Here is a 16,158-nt window from a genome sequence, read left to right as displayed (position 1 = left end):
CTTTTTGGATGGGCCTAAAATGATTGCGTGTTCTCCTCACCGATATTTTCCTTCTTTGTGGGAGAAATGTGTTCCGAAGATCCTTCCATTGTTAGCATGCTTAGATTTTCGTTTGGTTGCTGGGCTGTGTTTGCTTTCTCAGAAGCAGAAACAGCTTGCCAAGGGAAGCTAATGCTGACTCTGGGATTATGCCATCTGGGAACCTTCATCCAGAGTACTGTGTCTGGGAATGCCACCCCTGTCTCTGTGTCTTCCAACTCATACTTACCTGGCAGGGAAGATACCATGATCAAGAAGGTGGTTCACCCAGGGCGAGGCTCAACCATTGCACTCCGGTTGTGCTGACCACTGCGAATTCCCCAAATGTGGGAATCTCGACTGCATAATTTCTGGTAGTGGGGGACTGCGTTCGCGCTCTCCCCTGATTTTTAAGTTGAAAAAAATATCACACGGTTGGTAGACGGACATGGACCTCAACATGCTGCTATTCGGCTTGCCGATTCCTGTAGCCGAGTCCTGGGCGTTTGTGAAAAGGAAGAAAGATGTCCCTAACTAGACCATGGTGCTTGACCATGGAGGGCTTGGACAGGTGTGCCAAGCAGCAGCCACTGCTATGCCCCATTGAAATAACTGCACCAGGACTGTGCTCCCAGCCTCAAATCACTGTATACATCAGCCCTGACTGCTGGGGGAAATTTCCAGCTCTGAATCAACAGTGAAATGAAGAAAAAATAACACAGCGAGATTTGTGCTTTTGATTGGAGGGAAGGAAATAGTACATTGGAGAATATTGCCCTCTTTAAGATGTGGGCAGGGGTGTGGCTTTGGATTTGGAACAGGGCACGTCAACTCAGGCTTACCATGAGCGTTTTGACTGGGACGACTAGGGTCTTCAGCTGCTCTCGACAAGAGTGCTGTACTTACTTTGGTTTCTCTTCGTAACGCACAAGTCTTTCGCCTTTTACTAAAGACTTCCGTGGAGAGGAACACCAATGAGTTAAACCTATTTTTGGCAGGCTTTGCCGTTTGGCTGAGCCTTGTACACTTGTGAAAAGAAAGACAGCTGTCCTTAACTAGACCAAGGTGCTTGACTATGGAGGGTTTGGACGGGTGTGCAAAGCAGCAGCCACTGCCATGACCCATTGAATGAACTGCACCACGACAAGGGAGAAATGTGTCAGGAGGTTGCCTCAGGAAGCAAACAGTTGGGGCTCATCGCTTCTCGGCCTTTTGGCTAAGATCAAGTGTAGTATCTGTTCTTATCAGTTTAATATCTGATATGTCCTCTATATGAGGATAATGTATTAAGCAGATTTTTAGCATTGGGAGATGAAAAAGGGGCTTGCTCCGTTCACTCCACGCATTGACCCGGTATTGCAGCATTGCCGGGAACGGTGCACTCTTTAAATGCCTTGTGGACAACCAAACACCAATCTAAATGGGTCAGTCTGTTGATTGATTTGACTCTGAAATGAACGACGCGAGTCACAGTCGCTGTCTGTCTTCAAGGCCGGGACTTGTGGCAAACAAAGGCCCTGTTTACTCCTTACCGAGGCCCTTTGTGGAACAACACTGTGCTCCCAGCCTCAAATCACTGTATACATCAGCCCTGACTGCTTGGGGAAATTTCCAGCTCTGAATGCTAATTTCCGTCCTCCGAGTCAGATTGTGGGTGATGTCATTTTGTAGGCTCTATTTCGTTTGCAGATTGTCCAGAAAAGTGCAAGCGTAGCTGTGCAGCAGTGTCTGTTGTATGCTGTGAAGCTGTGTGTTGAGTAATGCAAATTGCCCGGGTTTGCCGAGAGAAGTGGGTGTGGCTTTTTGGATGGGCCTAAAATGATTGCGTGTTCTCCTCACCGATATTTTCCCTTCTTTGTGGGAGAAATGTGTTCCGAAGATCCTTCCATTGTTAGCATGCTTAGATTTTCGTTTGGTTGCTGGGCTGTGTTTGCTTTCTCAGAAGCAGAAACAGCTTGCCAAGGGAAGCTAATGCTGACTCTGGGATTATGCCATCTGGGAACCGTCATCCAGAGTACTGTGTCTGGGAATGCCACCCCTGTCTTTGTGTCTTCTAGCTCATACTTACCTGGCAGGGAAGATACCATGATCAAGAAGGTGGTTCACCCAGGGCGAGGCTCAACCATTGCACTCCGGTTGCACTGACCACTGCGAATTCCCCAAATGTGGGAATCTCGACTGCATAATTTCTGGTAGTGGGGGACTGCGTTCGCGCTCTCCCCTGATTTTTAAGTTGAAAAAAATATCACACGGTTGGTAGACGGACATCGACCTCAACATGCTGCTATTCGGCTTGCCGATTCCTGTAGCCGAGTCCTGGGCGTTTGTGAAAAGGAAGAAAGATGTCCTTAACTAGACCATGGTGCTTGACCATGGAGGGCTTGGACAGGTGTGCCAAGCAGCAGCCACTGCTATGCCCCATTGAAAGAACTGCACCAGGACTGTGCTGCCAGCCTCAAATCACTGTATACATCAGCCCTGACTGCTGGGGGAAATTTCCAGCTCTGAAACAACATTGAAATGAAGAAAAAATAACACAGCGAGATTTGTGCTTTTGAATGGAGGGAAGGAAATAGTACATTGGAGAATATTGCCCTCTTTAAGATGTGGGCAGGGGTGTGGCTTTGGATTTGGAACAGGGCACGTCAACTCAGGCTTACCATGAGCGTTTTGACTGGGACGACTAGGGTCTTCAGCTGCTCTCGACAAGAGTGCTGTACTTACTTTGGTTTCTCTTCATAACGCACAAGTCTTTCGCCTTTTACTAAAGACTTCCGTGGAGAGGAACACCAATGAGTTAAACCTATTTTTGGCAGGCTTTGCCGTTTGGCTGAGCCTTGTACACTTGTGAAAAGAAAGACAGCTGTCCTTAACTAGACCAAGGTGCTTGACTATGGAGGGTTTGGACGGGTGTGCAAAGCAGCAGCCACTGCCATGACCCATTGAATGAACTGCACCACGACAAGGGAGAAATGTGTCAGGAGGTTGCCTCAGGAAGCAAACAGTTGGGGCTCATCGCTTCTCGGCCTTTTGGCTAAGATCAAGTGTAGTATCTGTTCTTATCAGTTTAATATCTGATATGTCCTCTATATGAGGATAATGTATTAAGCAGATTTTTAGCATTGGGAGATGAAAAAGGGGCTTGCTCCGTTCACTCCACGCATTGACCCGGTATTGCAGCATTGCCGGGAACGGTGCACTCTTTAAATGCCTTGTGGACAACCAAACACCAATCTAAATGGATCAGTCTGTTGATTGATTTGACTCTGAAATGAACGACGCGAGTCACAGTCGCTGTCTGTCTTCAAGGCCGGGACTTGTGGCAAACAAAGGCCCTGTTTACTCCTTACCGAGGCCCTTTGTGGAACAACACTGTGCTCCCAGCCTCAAATCACTGTATACATCAGCCCTGACTGCTTGGGGAAATTTCCAGCTCTGAATGCTAATTTCCGTCCTCCGAGTCAGATTGTGGGTGATGTCATTTTGTAGGCTCGATTTCGTTTGCAGATTGTCCAGAAAAGTGCAAGCGTAGCTGTGCAGCAGTGTCTGTTGTATGCTGTGAAGCTGTGTGTTGAGTAATGCAAATTGCCCGGGTTTGCCGAGAGAAGTGGGTGTGGCTTTTTGGATGGGCCTAAAATGATTGCGTGTTCTCCTCACCGATATTTTCCCTTCTTTGTGGGAGAAATGTGTTCCGAAGATCCTTCCATTGTTAGCATGCTTAGATTTTCGTTTGGTTGCTGGGCTGTGTTTGCTTTCTCAGAAGCAGAAACAGCTTGCCAAGGGAAGCTAATGCTGACTCTGGGATTATGCCATCTGGGAACCGTCATCCAGAGTACTGTGTCTGGGAATGCCACCCCTGTCTTTGTGTCTTCTAGCTCATACTTACCTGGCAGGGAAGATACCATGATCAAGAAGGTGGTTCACCCAGGGCGAGGCTCAACCATTGCACTCCGGTTGCACTGACCACTGCGAATTCCCCAAATGTGGGAATCTTGACTGCATAATTTCTGGTAGTTGGGGACAGCATTCGCGCTCTCCCCTGATTTTTAAGTTGAAAAAAATATCACACGGTTGGTAGACGGACATGGACCTCAACATGCTGCTATTCTGCTTGCGGATTCCTGTAGCCGAGTCCTGGGCGTTTGTGAAAAGGAAGAAAGATGTCCTTAACTAGACCATGGTGCTTGACCATGGAGGGCTTGGACAGGTGTGCCAAGCAGCAGCCACTGCTATGCCCCATTGAAAGAACTGCACCAGGACTGTGCTGCCAGCCTCAAATCACTGTATACATCAGCCCTGACTGCTGGGGGAAATTTCCAGCTCTGAATCAACAGTGAAATGAAGAAAAAATAACACAGCGAGATTTGTGCTTTTGAATGGAGGGAAGGAAATAGTACATTGGAGAATATTGCCCTCTTTAAGATGTGGGCAGGGGTGTGGCTTTGGATTTGGAACAGGGCACGTCAACTCAGGCTTACCATGAGCGTTTTGACTGGGACGACTAGGGTCTTCAGCTGCTCTCGACAAGAGTGCTGTACTTACTTTGGTTTCTCTTCATAATGCGCAAGTCTTTCGCCTTTTACTAAAGACTTCTGTGGAGAGGAACACCAATGAGTTAAAGCTATTTTGGCAGGCTTTGCCGTTTGGCTGAGCCTTGTACACTTGTGAAAAGAAAAACAGCTGTCCTTAATTAGACCAAGGTGCTTGACTATGGAGGGTTTGGACGGGTGTGCAAAGCAGCAGCCACTGCCATGACCCATTGAATGAACTGCACCACGACAAGGGAGAAATGTGTCAGGAGGTTGCCTCAGGAAGCAAACAGTTGGGGTTCATCGCTTCTCGGCCTTTTGGCTAAGATCAAGTGTAGTATCTGTTCTTATCAGTTTAATATCTGATATGTCCTCTATATGAGGATAATGTATTAAGCAGATTTTTAGCATTGGGAGATGAAAAAGGGGCTTGCTCCGTTCACTCCACGCATTGACCCGGTATTGCAGCGTTGCCTGGAACGGTGCACTCTTTAAATGCCTTGTGGACAACCAAACACCAATCTAAATGGATCAGTCTGTTGATTGATTTGACTCTGAAATGAACGACGCGAGTCACAGTCGCTGTCTGTCTTCAAGGCCGGGACTTGTGGCAAACAAAGGCCCTGTTTACTCCTTACCGAGGCCCTTTGTGGAACAACACTGTGCTCCCAGCCTCAAATCACTGTATACATCAGCCCTGACTGCTTGGGGAAATTTCCAGCTCTGAATGCTAATTTCCGTCCTCCGAGTCAGATTGTGGGTGATGTCATTTTGTAGGCTCTATTTCGTTTGCAGATTGTCCAGAAAAGTGCAAGCGTAGCTGTGCAGCAGTGTCTGTTGTATGCTGTGAAGCTGTGTGTTGAGTAATGCAAATTGCCCAGGTTTGCCGAGAGAAGTGGGTGTGGCTTTTTGGATGGGCCTAAAATGATTGCGTGTTCTCCTCACCGATATTTTCCCTTCTTTGTGGGAGAAATGTGTTCCGAAGATCCTTCCATTGTTAGCATGCTTAGATTTTCGTTTGGTTGCTGGGCTGTGTTTGCTTTCTCAGAAGCAGAAACAGCTTGCCAAAGGAAGCTAATGCTGACTCTGGGATTATGCCATCTGGGAACCGTCATCCAGAGTACTGTGTCTGGGAATGCCACCCCTGTCTCTGTGTCTTCCAACTCATACTTACCTGGCAGGGAAGATACCATGATCAAGAAGGTGGTTCACCCAGGGCGAGGCTCAACCATTGCACTCCGGTTGTGCTGACCACTGCGAATTCCCCAAATGTGGGAATCTCGACTGCATAATTTCTGGTAGTGGGGGACTGCGTTCGCGCTCTCCCCTGATTTTTAAGTTGAAAAAAATATCACACGGTTGGTAGACGGACATGGACCTCAACATGCTGCTATTCGGCTTGCCGATTCCTGTAGCTGAGTCCTGGGCGTTTGTGAAAAGGAAGAAAGATGTCCTTAACTAGACCATGGTGCTTGACCATGGAGGGCTTGGACAGGTGTGCCAAGCAGCAGCCACTGCTATGCCCCATTGAAAGAACTGCACCAGGACTGTGCTCCCAGCCTCAAATCACTGTATACATCAGCCCTGACTGCTGGGGGAAATTTCCAGCTCTGAATCAACAGTGAAATGAAGAAAAAATAACACAGCGAGATTTGTGCTTTTGATTGGAGGGAAGGAAATAGTACATTGGAGAATATTGCCCTCTTTAAGATGTGGGCAGGGGTGTGGCTTTGGATTTGGAACAGGGCACGTCAACTCAGGCTTACCATGAGCGTTTTGACTGGGACGACTAGGGTCTTCAGCTGCTCTCGACAAGAGTGCTGTACTTACTTTGGTTTCTCTTCGTAACGCACAAGTCTTTTCGCCTTTTACTAAAGACTTCCGTGGAGAGGAACACCAATGAGTTAAACCTATTTTTGGCAGGCTTTGCCGTTTGGCTGAGCCTTGTACACTTGTGAAAAGAAAGACAGCTGTCCTTAACTAGACCAAGGTGCTTGACTATGGAGGGTTTGGACGGGTGTGCAAAGCAGCAGCCACTGCCATGACCCATTGAATGAACTGCACCACGACAAGGGAGAAATGTGTCAGGAAGTTGCCTCAGGAAGCAAACAGTTGGGGCTCATCGCTTCTCGGCCTTTTGGCTAAGATCAAGTGTAGTATCTGTTCTTATCAGTTTAATATCTGATATGTCCTCTATATGAGGATAATGTATTAAGCAGATTTTTAGCATTGGGAGATGAAAAAGGGGCTTGCTCCGTTCACTCCACGCATTGACACGGTTTTGCAGCATTGCCTGGAACAGTGCACTCTTTAAATGCCTTGTGGACAACCAAACACCAATCTAAATGGATCAGTCTGTTGATTGATTTGACTCTGAAATGAATGACGCGAGTCACATTCGCTGTCTGTCTTCAAGGCCGGGACTTGTGGCAAACAAAGGCCCTGTTTACTCCTTACCGAGGCCCTTTGTGGAACAACACTGTGCTCCCAGCCTCAAATCACTGTATACATCAGCCCTGACTGCTTGAGGAAATTTCCAGCTCTGAATGCTAATTTCCGTCCTCCGAGTCAGATTGTGGGTGATGTCATTTTGTAGGCTCTATTTCGTTTGCAGATTGTCCAGAAAAGTGCAAGCGTAGCTGTGCAGCAGTGTCTGTTGTATGCTGTGAAGCTGTGTGTTGAGTAATGCAAATTGCCCGGGTTTGCCGAGAGAAGTGGGTGTGGCTTTTTGGATGGGCCTAAAATGATTGCGTGTTCTCCTCACCGATATTTTCCTTCTTTGTGGGAGAAATGTGTTCCGAAGATCCTTCCATTGTTAGCATGCTTAGATTTTCGTTTGGTTGCTGGGCTGTGTTTGCTTTCTCAGAAGCAGAAACAGCTTGCCAAGGGAAGCTAATGCTGACTCTGGGATTATGCCATCTGGGAACCTTCATCCAGAGTACTGTGTCTGGGAATGCCACCCCTGTCTCTGTGTCTTCCAACTCATACTTACCTGGCAGGGAAGATACCATGATCAAGAAGGTGGTTCACCCAGGGCGAGGCTCAACCATTGCACTCCGGTTGTGCTGACCACTGCGAATTCCCCAAATGTGGGAATCTCGACTGCATAATTTCTGGTAGTGGGGGACTGCGTTCGCGCTCTCCCCTGATTTTTAAGTTGAAAAAAATATCACACGGTTGGTAGACGGACATGGACCTCAACATGCTGCTATTCCGCTTGTCGATTCCTGTAGCCGAGTCCTGGGCGTTTGTGAAAAGGAAGAAAGATGTCCCTAACTAGACCATGGTGCTTGACCATGGAGGGCTTGGACAGGTGTGCCAAGCAGCAGCCACTGCTATGCCCCATTGAAAGAACTGCACCAGGACTGTGCTCCCAGCCTCAAATCACTGTATACATCAGCCCTGACTGCTGGGGGAAATTTCCAGCTCTGAATCAACAGTGAAATGAAGAAAAAATAACACAGCGAGATTTGTGCTTTTGATTGGAGGGAAGGAAATAGTACATTGGAGAATATTGCCCTCTTTAAGATGTGGGCAGGGGTGTGGCTTTGGATTTGGAACAGGGCACGTCAACTCAGGCTTACCATGAGCGTTTTGACTGGGACGACTAGGGTCTTCAGCTGCTCTCGACAAGAGTGCTGTACTTACTTTGGTTTCTCTTCGTAACGCACAAGTCTTTTCGCCTTTTACTAAAGACTTCCGTGGAGAGGAACACCAATGAGTTAAACCTATTTTTGGCAGGCTTTGCCGTTTGGCTGAGCCTTGTACACTTGTGAAAAGAAAGACAGCTGTCCTTAACTAGACCAAGGTGCTTGACTATGGAGGGTTTGGACGGGTGTGCAAAGCAGCAGCCACTGCCATGACCCATTGAATGAACTGCACCACGACAAGGGAGAAATGTGTCAGGAAGTTGCCTCAGGAAGCAAACAGTTGGGGCTCATCGCTTCTCGGCCTTTTGGCTAAGATCAAGTGTAGTATCTGTTCTTATCAGTTTAATATCTGATATGTCCTCTATATGAGGATAATGTATTAAGCAGATTTTTAGCATTGGGAGATGAAAAAGGGGCTTGCTCCGTTCACTCCACGCATTGACCCGGTATTGCAGCATTGCCTGGAACGGTGCACTCTTTAAATGCCTTGTGGACAACCAAACACCAATCTAAATGGATCAGTCTGTTGATTGATTTGACTCTGAAATGAATGACGCGAGTCACATTCGCTGTCTGTCTTCAAGGCCGGGACTTGTGGCAAACAAAGGCCCTGTTTACTCCTTACCGAGGCCCTTTGTGGAACAACACTGTGCTCCCAGCCTCAAATCACTGTATACATCAGCCCTGACTGCTTGAGGAAATTTCCAGCTCTGAATGCTAATTTCCGTCCTCCGAGTCAGATTGTGGGTGATGTCATTTTGTAGGCTCTATTTCGTTTGCAGATTGTCCAGAAAAGTGCAAGCGTAGCTGTGCAGCAGTGTCTGTTGTATGCTGTGAAGCTGTGTGTTGAGTAATGCAAATTGCCCGGGTTTGCCGAGAGAAGTGGGTGTGGCTTTTTGGATGGGCCTAAAATGATTGCGTGTTCTCCTCACCGATATTTTCCTTCTTTGTGGGAGAAATGTGTTCCGAAGATCCTTCCATTGTTAGCATGCTTAGATTTTCGTTTGGTTGCTGGGCTGTGTTTGCTTTCTCAGAAGCAGAAACAGCTTGCCAAGGGAAGCTAATGCTGACTCTGGGATTATGCCATCTGGGAACCTTCATCCAGAGTACTGTGTCTGGGAATGCCACCCCTGTCTCTGTGTCTTCCAACTCATACTTACCTGGCAGGGAAGATACCATGATCAAGAAGGTGGTTCACCCAGGGCGAGGCTCAACCATTGCACTCCGGTTGTGCTGACCACTGCGAATTCCCCAAATGTGGGAATCTCGACAGCATAATTTCTGGTAGTGGGGGACTGCGTTCGCGCTCTCCCCTGATTTTTAAGTTGAAAAAAATATCACACGGTTGGTAGACGGACATGGACCTCAACATGCTGCTATTCGGCTTGCCGATTCCTGTAGCCGAGTCCTGGGCGTTTGTGAAAAGGAAGAAAGATGTCCCTAACTAGACCATGGTGCTTGACCATGGAGGGCTTGGACAGGTGTGCCAAGCAGCAGCCACTGCTATGCCCCATTGAAATAACTGCACCAGGACTGTGCTCCCAGCCTCAAATCACTGTATACATCAGCCCTGACTGCTGGGGGAAATTTCCAGCTCTGAATCAACAGTGAAATGAAGAAAAAATAACACAGCGAGATTTGTGCTTTTGATTGGAGGGAAGGAAATAGTACATTGGAGAATATTGCCCTCTTTAAGATGTGGGCAGGGGTGTGGCTTTGGATTTGGAACAGGGCACGTCAACTCAGGCTTACCATGAGCGTTTTGACTGGGACGACTAGGGTCTTCAGCTGCTCTCGACAAGAGTGCTGTACTTACTTTGGTTTCTCTTCGTAACGCACAAGTCTTTCGCCTTTTACTAAAGACTTCCGTGTAGAGGAACACCAATGAGTTAAACCTATTTTTGGCAGGCTTTGCCGTTTGGCTGAGCCTTGTACACTTGTGAAAAGAAAGACAGCTGTCCTTAACTAGACCAAGGTGCTTGACTATGGAGGGTTTGGACGGGTGTGCAAAGCAGCAGCCACTGCCATGACCCATTGAATGAACTGCACCACGACAAGGGAGAAATGTGTCAGGAGGTTGCCTCAGGAAGCAAACAGTTGGGGCTCATTGCTTCTCGGCCTTTTGGCTAAGATCAAGTGTAGTATCTGTTCTTATCAGTTTAATATCTGATATGTCCTCTATATGAGGATAATGTATTAAGCAGATTTTTAGCATTGGGAGATGAAAAAGGGGCTTGCTCCGTTCACTCCACGCATTGACCCGGTATTGCAGCATTGCCGGGAACGGTGCACTCTTTAAATGCCTTGTGGACAACCAAACACCAATCTAAATGGGTCAGTCTGTTGATTGATTTGACTCTGAAATGAACGACGCGAGTCACAGTCGCTGTCTGTCTTCAAGGCCGGGACTTGTGGCAAACAAAGGCCCTGTTTACTCCTTACCGAGGCCCTTTGTGGAACAACACTGTGCTCCCAGCCTCAAATCACTGTATACATCAGCCCTGACTGCTTGGGGAAATTTCCAGCTCTGAATGCTAATTTCCGTCCTCCGAGTCAGATTGTGGGTGATGTCATTTTGTAGGCTCTATTTCGTTTGCAGATTGTCCAGAAAAGTGCAAGCGTAGCTGTGCAGCAGTGTCTGTTGTATGCTGTGAAGCTGTGTGTTGAGTAATGCAAATTGCCCGGGTTTGCCGAGAGAAGTGGGTGTGGCTTTTTGGATGGGCCTAAAATGATTGCGTGTTCTCCTCACCGATATTTTCCCTTCTTTGTGGGAGAAATGTGTTCCGAAGATCCTTCCATTGTTAGCATGCTTAGATTTTCGTTTGGTTGCTGGGCTGTGTTTGCTTTCTCAGAAGCAGAAACAGCTTGCCAAGGGAAGCTAATGCTGACTCTGCGATTATGCCATCTGGGAACCGTCATTCAGAGTACTGTGTCTGGGAATGTCACCCCTGTCTCTGTGTCTTCCAACTCATACTTACCTGGCAGGGAAGATACCGTGATCAAGAAGGTGGTTCACCCAGGGCGAGGCTCAACCATTGCACTCCGGTTGTGCTGACCACTGCTAATTCCCCAAATGTGGGAATCTTGACTGCATAATTTCTGGTAGTGGGGGACTGCGTTCGCGCTCTCCCCTGATTTTTAAGTTGAAAAAAATATCACCCGGTTGGTAGACGGACATGGACCTCAACATGCTGCTATTCCGCTTGCCGATTCCTGTAGCCGAGTCCTGGGCGTTTGTGAAAAGGAAGAAAGATGTCCTTAACTAGACCATGGTGCTTGACCATGGAGGGCTTGGACAGGTGTGCCAAGCAGCAGCCACTGCTATGCCCCATTGAAAGAACTGCACCAGGACTGTGCTCCCAGCCTCAAATCACTGTATACATCAGCCCTGACTGCTGGGGGAAATTTCCAGCTCTGAATCAACATTGAAATGAAGAAAAAATAACACAGCGAGATTTGTGCTTTTGATTTGAGGGAAGGAAATAGTACATTGGAGAATATTGCCATCTTTAAGATGTGGGCAGGGGTGTGGCTTTGGATTTGGAACAGGGCACGTCAACTCAGGCTTACCATGAGCGTTTTGACTGGGACGACTAGGGTCTTCAGCTGCTCTCGACAAGAGTGCTGTACTTACTTTGGTTTCTCTTCATAATGCACAAATCTTTCGCCTTTTACTAAAGACTTCCGTGGAGAGGAACGCCAATGAGTTAAACCTATTTTGGCAGGCTTTGCCGTTTGGCTGAGCCTTGTACACTTGTGAAAAGAAAAACAGCTGTCCTTAATTAGACCAAGGTGCTTGACTATGGAGGGTTTGGACGGGTGTGCAAAGCAGCAGCCACTGCCATGACCCATTGAATGAACTGCACCACGACAAGGGAGAAATGTGTCAGGAGGTTGCCTCAGGAAGCAAACAGTTGGGGCTCATCGCTTCTCGGCCTTTTGGCTAAGATCAAGTGTAGTATCTGTTCTTATCAGTTTAATATCTGATATGTCCTCTATATGAGGATAATGTATTAAGCAGATTTTTAGCATTGGGAGATGAAAAAGGGGCTTGCTCCGTTCACTCCACACATTGACCCGGTATTGCAGCATTGCCTGGAACGGTGCACTCTTTAAATGCCTTGTGGACAACCAAACACCAATCTAAATGGATCAGTCTGTTGATTGATTTGACTCTGAAATGAACGACGCGAGTCACAGTCGCTGTCTGTCTTCAAGGCCGGGACTTGTGGCAAACAAAGGCCCTGTTTACTCCTTACCGAGGCCCTTTGTGGAACAACACTGTGCTCCCAGCCTCAAATCACTGTATACATCAGCCCTGACTGCTTGGGGAAATTTCCAGCTCTGAATGCTAATTTCCGTCCTCCGAGTCAGATTGTGGGTGATGTCATTTTGTAGGCTCTATTTCGTTTGCAGATTGTCCAGAAAAGTGCAAGCGTAGCTGTGCAGCAGTGTCTGTTGTATGCTGTGAAGCTGTGTGTTGAGTAATGCAAATTGCCCGGGTTTGCCGAGAGAAGTGGGTGTGGCTTTTTGGATGGGCCTAAAATGATTGCGTGTTCTCCTCACCGATATTTTCCCTTCTTTGTGGGAGAAATGTGTTCCGAAGATCCTTCCATTGTTAGCATGCTTAGATTTTCGTTTGGTTGCTGGGCTGTGTTTGCTTTCTCAGAAGCAGAAACAGCTTGCCAAGGGAAGCTAATGCTGACTCTGGGATTATGCCATCTGGGAACCGTCATCCAGAGTACTGTGTCTGGGAATGCCACCCCTGTCTTTGTGTCTTCTAGCTCATACTTACCTGGCAGGGAAGATACCATGATCAAGAAGGTGGTTCACCCAGGGCGAGGCTCAACCATTGCACTCCGGTTGCGCTGACTATTGCGAATTCCCCAAATGTGGGAATCTTGACTGCATAATTTCTGGTAGTTGGGGACTGCATTCGCGCTCTCCCCTGATTTTTAAGTTGAAAAAAATATCACACGGTTGGTAGACGGACATGGACCTCAACATGCTGCTATTCTGCTTGCGGATTCCTGTAGCCGAGTCCTGGGCGTTTGTGAAAAGGAAGAAAGATGTCCTTAACTAGACCATGGTGCTTGACCATGGAGGGCTTGGACAGGTGTGCCAAGCAGCAGCCACTGCTATGCCCCATTGAAAGAACTGCACCAGGACTGTGCTGCCAGCCTCAAATCACTGTATACATCAGCCCTGACTGCTGGGGGAAATTTCCAGCTCTGAATCAACAGTGAAATGAAGAAAAAATAACACAGCGAGATTTGTGCTTTTGAATGGAGGGAAGGAAATAGTACATTGGAGAATATTGCCCTCTTTAAGATGTGGGCAGGGGTGTGGCTTTGGATTTGGAACAGGGCACGTCAACTCAGGCTTACCATGAGCGTTTTGACTGGGACGACTAGGGTCTTCAGCTGCTCTCGACAAGAGTGCTGTACTTGCTTTGGTTTCTCTTCATAACGCACAAGTCTTTCGCCTTTTACTAAAGACTTCCGTGGAGAGGAACACCAATGAGTTAAACCTATTTTGGCAGGCTTTGCCGTTTGGCTGAGCCTTGTACACTTGTGAAAAGAAAGACAGCTGTCCTTAACTAGACCAAGGTGCTTGACTATGGAGGGTTTGAACGGGTGTGCAAAGCAGCAGTCACTGCCATGACCCATTGAATGAACTGCACCACGACAAGGGAGAAATGTGTTAGGAGGTTGCCTCAGGAAGCAAACAGTTGGGGCTCATCGCTTCTCGGCCTTTTGGCTAAGATCAAGTGTAGTATCTGTTCTTATCAGTTTAATATCTGATATGTCCTCTATATGAGGATAATGTATTAAGCAGATTTTTAGCATTGGGAGATGAAAAAAGGGCTTGCTCCGTTCACTCCACGCATTGACCCGGTATTGCAGCATTGCCGGGAACGGTGCACTCTTTAAATGCCTTGTGGACAACCAAACACCAATCTAAATGGATCAGTCTGTTGATTGATTTGACTCTGAAATGAACGACGCGAGTCACAGTCACTGTCTGTCTTCAAGGCCGGGACTTGTGGCAAACAAAGGCCCTGTTTACTCCTTACCGAGGCCCTTTGTGGAACAACACTGTGCTCCCAGCCTCAAATCACTGTATACATCAGCCCTGACTGCTTGGGGAAATTTCCAGCTCTGAATGCTAATTTCCGTCCTCCGAGTCAGATTGTGGGTGATGTCATTTTGTAGGCTCTATTTCGTTTGCAGATTGTCCAGAAAAGTGCAAGCGTAGCTGTGCAGCAGTGTCTGTTGTATGCTGTGAAGCTGTGTGTTGAGTAATGCAAATTGCCCGGGTTTGCCGAGAGAAGTGGGTGTGGCTTTTTGGATGGACCTAAAATGATTGCGTGTTCTCCTCACCGATATTTTCCCTTCTTTGTGGGAGAAATGTGTTCCGAAGATCCTTCCATTGTTAGCATGCTTAGATTTTCGTTTGGTTGCTGGGCTGTGTTTGCTTTCTCAGAAGCAGAAACAGCTTGCCAAGGGAAGCTAATGCTGACTCTGGGATTATGCCATCTGGGAACCGTCATCCAGAGTACTGTGTCTGGGAATGCCACCCCTGTCTCTGTGTCTTCCAACTTATACTTACCTGGCAGGGAAGATACCATGATCAAGAAGGTGGTTCACCCAGGGCGAGGCTCAACCATTGCACTCCGGTTGTGCTGACCACTGCGAATTCCCCAAATGTGGGAATCTCAGCTGCATAATTTCTGGTAGTGGGGGACTGCGTTCGCGCTCTCCCCTGATTTTTAAGTTGAAAAAAATATCACACGGTTGGTAGACGGACATGGACCTCAACATGCTGCTATTCCGCTTGCCGATTCCTGTAGCCGAGTCCTGGGCGTTTGTGAAAAGGAAGAAAGATGTCCTTAACTAGACCATGGTGCTTGACCATGGAGGGCTTGGACAGGTGTGCCAAGCAGCAGCCACTGCTATGCCCCATTGAAAGAACTGCACCAGGACTGTGCTCCCAGCCTCAAATCACTGTATACATCAGCCCTGACTGCTGGGGGAAATTTCCAGCTCTGAATCAACAGTGAAATGAAGAAAAAATAACACAGCGAGATTTGTGCTTTTGAATGGAGGGAAGGAAATAGTATATTGGAGAATATTGCCCTCTTTAAGATGTGGGCAGGGGTGTGGCTTTGGATTTGGAACAGGGCACGTCAACTCAGGCTTACCATGAGCGTTTTGACTGGGACGACTAGGGTCTTCAGCTGCTCTCGACAAGAGTGCTGTACTTGCTTTGGTTTCTCTTCATAACGCACAAGTCTTTCGCCTTTTACTAAAGACTTCCGTGGAGAGGAACACCAATGAGTTAAACCTATTTTGGCAGGCTTTGCCGTTTGGCTGAGCCTTGTACACTTGTGAAAAGAAAGACAGCTGTCCTTAACTAGACCAAGGTGCTTGACTATGGAGGGTTTGGACGGGTGTGCAAAGCAGCAGCCACTGCCATGACCCATTGAATGAACTGCACCACGACAAGGGAGAAATGTGTTAGGAGGTTGCCTCAGGAAGCAAACAGTTGGGGCTCATCGCTTCTCGGCCTTTTGGCTAAGATCAAGTGTAGTATCTGTTCTTATCAGTTTAATATCTGATATGTCCTCTATATGAGGATAATGTATTAAGCAGATTGTTAGCATTGGGAGATGAAAAAAGGGCTTGCTCCGTTCACTCCACGCATTGACCCGGTATTGCAGCATTGCCGGGAACGGTGCACTCTTTAAATGCCTTGTGGACAACCAAACACCAATCTAAATGGATCAGTCTGTTGATTGATTTGACTCTGAAATGAACGACGCGAGTCACAGTCACTGTCTGTCTTCAAGGCCGGGACTTGTGGCAAACAAAGGCCCTGTTTACTCCTTACCGAGGCCCTTTGTGGAACAACACTGTGCTCCCAGCCTCAAATCACTGTATACATCAGCCCTGACTGCT

General features: G+C 47.6%; 27 non-coding genes across 27 annotated transcripts; all 27 read left to right on the top strand.

Annotated features, from left to right (window-relative positions):
- The first annotated feature begins 260 nt into the window (after positions 1 to 260).
- Positions 261 to 424, top strand: LOC137883091 (U1 spliceosomal RNA). The gene has a single exon (XR_011104489.1). It is a non-coding gene; the product is annotated as a U1 spliceosomal RNA (small nuclear RNA).
- A 496-nt stretch (positions 425 to 920) lies between these two features.
- On the top strand, positions 921 to 1,035 carry LOC137882532 (U5 spliceosomal RNA). The gene has a single exon (XR_011103968.1). It is a non-coding gene; the product is annotated as a U5 spliceosomal RNA (small nuclear RNA).
- Positions 1,036 to 1,214: 179 nt separating this feature from the next.
- LOC137882866 (U2 spliceosomal RNA) lies at positions 1,215 to 1,405 on the top strand. Its single transcript, XR_011104285.1, has one exon. It is a non-coding gene; the product is annotated as a U2 spliceosomal RNA (small nuclear RNA).
- Positions 1,406 to 2,078: 673 nt separating this feature from the next.
- LOC137882684 (U1 spliceosomal RNA) lies at positions 2,079 to 2,242 on the top strand. The gene has a single exon (XR_011104111.1). It is a non-coding gene; the product is annotated as a U1 spliceosomal RNA (small nuclear RNA).
- Positions 2,243 to 2,738: 496 nt separating this feature from the next.
- Positions 2,739 to 2,853, top strand: LOC137883112 (U5 spliceosomal RNA). Its single transcript, XR_011104508.1, has one exon. It is a non-coding gene; the product is annotated as a U5 spliceosomal RNA (small nuclear RNA).
- Positions 2,854 to 3,032: 179 nt separating this feature from the next.
- LOC137882864 (U2 spliceosomal RNA) lies at positions 3,033 to 3,223 on the top strand. Its single transcript, XR_011104284.1, has one exon. It is a non-coding gene; the product is annotated as a U2 spliceosomal RNA (small nuclear RNA).
- A 673-nt stretch (positions 3,224 to 3,896) lies between these two features.
- LOC137882804 (U1 spliceosomal RNA) lies at positions 3,897 to 4,060 on the top strand. The gene has a single exon (XR_011104227.1). It is a non-coding gene; the product is annotated as a U1 spliceosomal RNA (small nuclear RNA).
- A 496-nt stretch (positions 4,061 to 4,556) lies between these two features.
- LOC137882655 (U5 spliceosomal RNA) lies at positions 4,557 to 4,671 on the top strand. Its single transcript, XR_011104084.1, has one exon. It is a non-coding gene; the product is annotated as a U5 spliceosomal RNA (small nuclear RNA).
- Positions 4,672 to 4,849: 178 nt separating this feature from the next.
- LOC137882988 (U2 spliceosomal RNA) lies at positions 4,850 to 5,040 on the top strand. The gene has a single exon (XR_011104402.1). It is a non-coding gene; the product is annotated as a U2 spliceosomal RNA (small nuclear RNA).
- A 673-nt stretch (positions 5,041 to 5,713) lies between these two features.
- On the top strand, positions 5,714 to 5,877 carry LOC137883079 (U1 spliceosomal RNA). Its single transcript, XR_011104478.1, has one exon. It is a non-coding gene; the product is annotated as a U1 spliceosomal RNA (small nuclear RNA).
- Positions 5,878 to 6,373: 496 nt separating this feature from the next.
- Positions 6,374 to 6,489, top strand: LOC137882637 (U5 spliceosomal RNA). Its single transcript, XR_011104067.1, has one exon. It is a non-coding gene; the product is annotated as a U5 spliceosomal RNA (small nuclear RNA).
- Positions 6,490 to 6,668: 179 nt separating this feature from the next.
- Positions 6,669 to 6,859, top strand: LOC137883018 (U2 spliceosomal RNA). Its single transcript, XR_011104430.1, has one exon. It is a non-coding gene; the product is annotated as a U2 spliceosomal RNA (small nuclear RNA).
- A 672-nt stretch (positions 6,860 to 7,531) lies between these two features.
- On the top strand, positions 7,532 to 7,695 carry LOC137883068 (U1 spliceosomal RNA). Its single transcript, XR_011104467.1, has one exon. It is a non-coding gene; the product is annotated as a U1 spliceosomal RNA (small nuclear RNA).
- A 496-nt stretch (positions 7,696 to 8,191) lies between these two features.
- LOC137882636 (U5 spliceosomal RNA) lies at positions 8,192 to 8,307 on the top strand. The gene has a single exon (XR_011104066.1). It is a non-coding gene; the product is annotated as a U5 spliceosomal RNA (small nuclear RNA).
- Positions 8,308 to 8,486: 179 nt separating this feature from the next.
- Positions 8,487 to 8,677, top strand: LOC137882953 (U2 spliceosomal RNA). The gene has a single exon (XR_011104369.1). It is a non-coding gene; the product is annotated as a U2 spliceosomal RNA (small nuclear RNA).
- A 672-nt stretch (positions 8,678 to 9,349) lies between these two features.
- Positions 9,350 to 9,513, top strand: LOC137882674 (U1 spliceosomal RNA). Its single transcript, XR_011104101.1, has one exon. It is a non-coding gene; the product is annotated as a U1 spliceosomal RNA (small nuclear RNA).
- A 496-nt stretch (positions 9,514 to 10,009) lies between these two features.
- LOC137882578 (U5 spliceosomal RNA) lies at positions 10,010 to 10,124 on the top strand. Its single transcript, XR_011104011.1, has one exon. It is a non-coding gene; the product is annotated as a U5 spliceosomal RNA (small nuclear RNA).
- Positions 10,125 to 10,303: 179 nt separating this feature from the next.
- On the top strand, positions 10,304 to 10,494 carry LOC137882878 (U2 spliceosomal RNA). Its single transcript, XR_011104297.1, has one exon. It is a non-coding gene; the product is annotated as a U2 spliceosomal RNA (small nuclear RNA).
- A 673-nt stretch (positions 10,495 to 11,167) lies between these two features.
- Positions 11,168 to 11,331, top strand: LOC137882726 (U1 spliceosomal RNA). The gene has a single exon (XR_011104151.1). It is a non-coding gene; the product is annotated as a U1 spliceosomal RNA (small nuclear RNA).
- Positions 11,332 to 11,827: 496 nt separating this feature from the next.
- Positions 11,828 to 11,942, top strand: LOC137882644 (U5 spliceosomal RNA). Its single transcript, XR_011104073.1, has one exon. It is a non-coding gene; the product is annotated as a U5 spliceosomal RNA (small nuclear RNA).
- A 178-nt stretch (positions 11,943 to 12,120) lies between these two features.
- On the top strand, positions 12,121 to 12,311 carry LOC137883024 (U2 spliceosomal RNA). Its single transcript, XR_011104436.1, has one exon. It is a non-coding gene; the product is annotated as a U2 spliceosomal RNA (small nuclear RNA).
- A 673-nt stretch (positions 12,312 to 12,984) lies between these two features.
- Positions 12,985 to 13,148, top strand: LOC137882816 (U1 spliceosomal RNA). Its single transcript, XR_011104239.1, has one exon. It is a non-coding gene; the product is annotated as a U1 spliceosomal RNA (small nuclear RNA).
- A 496-nt stretch (positions 13,149 to 13,644) lies between these two features.
- On the top strand, positions 13,645 to 13,759 carry LOC137882590 (U5 spliceosomal RNA). Its single transcript, XR_011104022.1, has one exon. It is a non-coding gene; the product is annotated as a U5 spliceosomal RNA (small nuclear RNA).
- A 178-nt stretch (positions 13,760 to 13,937) lies between these two features.
- Positions 13,938 to 14,128, top strand: LOC137882917 (U2 spliceosomal RNA). Its single transcript, XR_011104335.1, has one exon. It is a non-coding gene; the product is annotated as a U2 spliceosomal RNA (small nuclear RNA).
- Positions 14,129 to 14,801: 673 nt separating this feature from the next.
- LOC137882719 (U1 spliceosomal RNA) lies at positions 14,802 to 14,965 on the top strand. The gene has a single exon (XR_011104144.1). It is a non-coding gene; the product is annotated as a U1 spliceosomal RNA (small nuclear RNA).
- Positions 14,966 to 15,461: 496 nt separating this feature from the next.
- On the top strand, positions 15,462 to 15,576 carry LOC137882588 (U5 spliceosomal RNA). Its single transcript, XR_011104020.1, has one exon. It is a non-coding gene; the product is annotated as a U5 spliceosomal RNA (small nuclear RNA).
- Positions 15,577 to 15,754: 178 nt separating this feature from the next.
- LOC137883015 (U2 spliceosomal RNA) lies at positions 15,755 to 15,945 on the top strand. The gene has a single exon (XR_011104427.1). It is a non-coding gene; the product is annotated as a U2 spliceosomal RNA (small nuclear RNA).
- Positions 15,946 to 16,158: the final 213 nt, after the last annotated feature.

The sequence above is a fragment of the Cebidichthys violaceus genome, unplaced genomic scaffold (genome assembly GCF_023349555.1).
Source record: "Cebidichthys violaceus isolate CVI_PGR_0920_01 unplaced genomic scaffold, fCebVio1.0.p SCAF_32, whole genome shotgun sequence".
Classification (NCBI taxonomy): domain Eukaryota; kingdom Metazoa; phylum Chordata; class Actinopteri; order Perciformes; family Stichaeidae; genus Cebidichthys; species Cebidichthys violaceus.
Note: the sequence above shows the minus strand (reverse complement) of the source record. Positions and strands in the feature narration are given on the sequence as shown.